This window comes from Ctenocephalides felis, unplaced genomic scaffold (assembly GCF_003426905.1).
Source record: "Ctenocephalides felis isolate EL2017-DRISC unplaced genomic scaffold, ASM342690v1 CF-g0.4_SCAFFOLD_01492, whole genome shotgun sequence".
Taxonomy (NCBI): Eukaryota; Metazoa; Arthropoda; class Insecta; order Siphonaptera; family Pulicidae; genus Ctenocephalides; species Ctenocephalides felis.
In genome coordinates, this window is record NW_020537646.1 from 51,530,425 (window position 1) to 51,535,463 (window position 5,039).

The 5,039-nt window shown below is 27.8% G+C and overlaps 1 pseudogene; it reads left to right on the forward strand.

Annotated features, from left to right (window-relative positions):
• The first annotated feature begins 983 nt into the window (after positions 1-983).
• Positions 984-3,778, forward strand: LOC113370503 (annotated as a pseudogene).
• The last annotated feature ends 1,261 nt before the right edge of the window (positions 3,779-5,039 follow it).

Genomic DNA, 5,039 nt, shown 5'->3' on the forward strand with positions numbered 1-5,039 from the left:
TTCAATCTAGCATTTTTTCTGAATGAATGAATTATTATCCAGCGACTTTTCTTTTGAGGGGCTGTGAAATTTTTCGCACACATACGTACTTCCAAAAAAATAATTTATCATAATTTGATTTGGGTTTTTTTCAAAGGCGAAAATGTCCCAGCGCTGACACGCGATTTATAAAAAATTGCGATGTTTACTGAAAAAATACATTTTCTAAATCTGTATAATTTTGCATGGTAAATGGCGAAGAAAACATTTACATGAAAACAGCTGTTTTGTTAGCTTTGAACATTTGAAATCACAATTAAAATTTATTCACATTTTCTTTTTCTGAAAATGGAATGTGATACACAAGATACTGCAATAGATATATAAATTGTCAGGAAGTCTTTAAATTCACGAATTTTTAAATTTTTTTGCAATATTGTTAAACTAATACTTTAATTAATATTATTAATATTAAAGGAGGAATAATATTTTATCAGGAAATGCTATTTCTGCGAACAACTGTTTTTACCAGTATTTGACTGACAACAAAATTAGCCGGATTTGATAAAATGTCTAGAAAAATAATCTGTAGTTGAGAAATGCTTGGCGGGCCGCAGAAAAACCTCTGGCGGGCCGCGGTTTGCTCGTCCTTGTGATAGATCAATTTTATGCCATGCGTGAAAAATGACTGACTTGCACAGTTTTTTTATTGCGTCGGCCTTCCGGACAGTAGTTTTGACAATATTATGCAATATAGTTTATATGTCCAAAATCAAGGAAAAAAATTCTAATATCTTTTAGGATCCTATTGAAACACGTCTGTTACTAGTTACCCCCGTTACATATAGCCCCTAGCTGACTAGTAAGAATAAACACGAACGATTACGATTTAAAACGATCGAAGCGTTTGCTTCGCAAATTTCTTGCGTGCCACCTGTTTCGGTTTCAGTCGTTAAAAGTCATTTCAATATAAAATATATTGGTCGAAAGTACATCTTATAAAGATGGAAGGTACAGAAAGAACTTTGGTAATACTGAAACCCGACGCCGTGCAGAGAGGACTCGTGGGAAAAGTCATTCAACGTTTTGAAGCTAAAGGATTTAAATTGATAGCTATGAAATTCATGAAGGTGAGCATAACAATAATTTAGTTGTACAATTGAAATATCATGTGTTGCATGTTTATTGCAAAATATATGTGATAAAATAATTAATTCACAAATAGAAATTGGTGCAAAAATAGGAAAAACATTATGTGTTATGTATTATGTGTTTGTAAAAGTAACATAATAGAAAGCTCATATTGTGTTGTGCTTCAGACAAGAACTAGAAACAAAAATATAATGTAATTACACTTTATTATCATAAGCGAAGTAATAAATTGTCTGTTTTTCTACTTAATGCTATTGAACCGCGTTCTCAAAATATTTTAGGTGGTAGATTATAATATTTACCTCCATAAAAAGAAGACTTGTTTCAGGTTTCTTGCAAATCTTCTAATGAACGCAGATGACCTTATTCATAATCTTTTCTAAAGTATAATAAAGAATCGATTATCAGGCCAAATGTGCATAAATTTAAGGATTCTAAGCCCATAAAAAATCTCAATAAACTTTGAACCACTATGCAAATTATTTTATTTACCTACTATCATTATGCTTTTTTATTAAGTTTAAAATTATTAATAATGTGCATTATGTAAATATGATTATTATGTTGCTTAAGTATTAAATATCATTTCATTTCATTATATGTTTTTAAAATTATGTTATGACGTTAATTGAAATTTGCTTGTTATTATTATTAATGGTAATAATAATACGACATTAAATTAAAACATTAATATTTGTTTGTTTAACAAAGGCACCAGATGAGCTGTTAAATGAACATTATGCGGATCTCGCAAAAAGATCATTCTTTGATAGCTTGATAAATTATATGAGTTCAGGGCCTATGATTCCTATGATTTGGGAAGGTCCTGACGCAGTTCGAATGGTTCGAATGATTGTTGGTGTCACAGATCCTACTCAGTGTCTACCAGGAACAATTCGTGGAGATTTATGCATTAAGGTGAATATTTTAAGTAATATTTTTTAAGGTAAATTGACATTAATTATACCTTAGACTTATACTAAAAAATTATATTTGATAATTCACAAATTAATTATGTTAGCTAGTTGTACAGAACTTTTAATGTAAGCTTATTTTATGTTCAGAAATATTACTCTGCTTTGCTAAAAATAATTCACTAAACAATTTCCTAAATAAAACAGTTAAAAGCTACTCAAACAAAATTAACATTTAACTTATTTAGAATAAACAACTATTGAAATATGATTGCTTATTTAGAATCTCAACTATATGAAATATGATTGCTCTTCAAGTGATGAGTCTTCACTATTTGTGGCAACATACTTGCGTGCAACAATTTTAACAATTTCTTAATAGCTTGCCGTTATATCGAATTTTTGCTGAACTGTAATTACATTTGTTGTAACAACCTTGAGAAAAATGTGCTTATTTCATGATTTTGCTATATTTTTCTTTAAGTAAAACTTAATTGTTTTGCGTGATTGAACTGAAGGTCTTTTTAAGCTTCACACAATTTCTAATAATAGTTCTGCGTCTGAATATTTTGTAAATATGCAATTATAGTATTGATATCGACTATTACTTAAAGTTACTCAATAGTTATAAAAGGGTGGGTTAAAAGTTTCCGCCCTTCGATATTTGAGACCGGTTACGTGAGGACAATATTGAGAGTTTTCCTGTAGACAACTACACAAGGAAAATGAAGAACTAGGAAATAGAAAGCTTATGGCTAAAATAATATTAAAAAGTCACGAAAAGTGATATTTGAATATATTGAGAATCATTTTCGAAAGGTGCTTTGACACACAACAAAATTAAGCTTTTTCAAATATTTAAAACTATTGGCATCAATTGGAGAAATCGCAGGCATACCTACGAGGTGTAAGTACATTAGACAAGTAAAGATTTGACTGAAGTGATTTCAATATTAGATAAGTGTGGCATAAATCTGATCAGGAGTGCTTAGTTGACGAGGCACTCGAAAGTACTGGATTTTTTTCATTTTAAAAGTAGAATAGTAATAATAAAGTATGCTATAATTTCATACTATTGTTGTAAACCGAAACTGATTTGCAAAAATGAGAAAATCGGGAATACTACGCAAAATGAAAGGTGGGAGAGGTATGAAAACTTCAGAATATTATAGGATTCATATTGGGAAAATGCTATTCAAGGCCAATTAGACATACAAAATAAAAGAGACAACAAATGATCAGATAAATACAGAAGCTCAAGAGACACGAAACATTTAAAAAAAGAATTGGCCAAGTTTTTCCAGGCGTTGTTGAGTTATGCGCTTACCAACACATTTTGCGATTCATTTTTATATTATAGATAATATTTAACTTTTATTATTATACAAACTTTTTTAGATTAAATTTTTATGTAAAAGCCAAAACAGAAAATATTAATTTTACCTTATTTTTAGATAGATTAAACGGTAAATATTTTCAAATAATCGAAAGAAATTGATTAAAGAGCATGCAAAAGTCTTATAAAATTATTGCTTATGTTATTAATTTAATTTAGTTTTGTACTTAAATATTTTCTCTTGAAATATCAATGTTAATTTCGATTTCAGACAGGGTATAATGTTATTCATGGATCTGATTCTTTGGAAAGCGCTGAAAGAGAAATTGCACTGTGGTTCGCTGAGAAAGAAATATTTTCCTGGGAATTTGAACTTAGTAATTGAATATGGGAATGAATTCATTTATTGAATATATGATAATTTCCAAATCTTAAATCAAATCGACAACTATCACAAGTCACTTATCATTATTCAAAATGTCATGCCATTTTGTTAAAAAAAGCATTAATATAAACAACTCTATACTATTGTTGATAAATTTGGTTCTGCGGAATGATACATGAATAATTGTGTATTTAAAACAACGTACTAATTACATGCATTGCACTTTATATTAACAGTTATTTACAAATATATATTGATGAATATTAATGAAATAATATCTTTAACAAAGATAATTAATAAAAGTGTGATGATTAAAAAGAAATATATATTAGTTTTACAAAATATGCATAATATTGTCGTTAGATGTTGTAACTACTAAGCTTGATATCATAATTTTTTATTTATGATATTATTATTTATTATTATTCAGAACAGGGTACAAAACATCAATTTATCAATGCGATACAGTTTGATTATTAAGTTATGCAACAAAATTAAAAATTATAATCAAAACATATATTATTTTAAAATATGATGAACAAAACTATTTATCAACTCTTACTACTATCATAAATTTTGCTTTTGTATTTATTTTTGTATAATTTGTAATCATTAGACTCATTGTTTATTGAAATACAATTATTACTAATTCGGTAAATATAACTTTTGTTTAAAATACAGATTTCATAGGCATTTCATAAATGTTCCCTGTGGTGCAAAAGCATTTGTTTAGAAGTAGTTGACAAAAATCATGCTGCATGTAAACTTCGTATTAAACTTCATCGTCAGAGTTGAAAAAACTATTATTTTAATCTATCTCTTGTAAAATTCTCTTTTTTACTTAATTTACTTTTTTATTTACTATTTTATTATCGTTTACAACATTGTAGAGTAGAGGTTCTGATGGTTCTTTTTAACCGAACTACTTGTTAGACATAACTTAAAAATCAGGATATGAAATAATTAAATGCCGCTCACTTGAAAATAATAATCAGGTATCGTAGACTAAATAACACTGCACAAAACAAAACAAAACTCACTGAAACAAAATAATTTCATTGAAAAATTGACAATGCAAACGCATAAAAAAGATATGTTTAATACGTATGTGTTGACTTAGCTAATAAGTATATTGCAATATATTTATTAAATGTTGAATTGTTTGCTTGACCTATAAAACATCGCATTTACAATATTAATCATACAAATCTATGCTTAATTATTCAGTTTTATTTAGTATACCAAATAGATTAGAGTATGCTCTAAATAATAC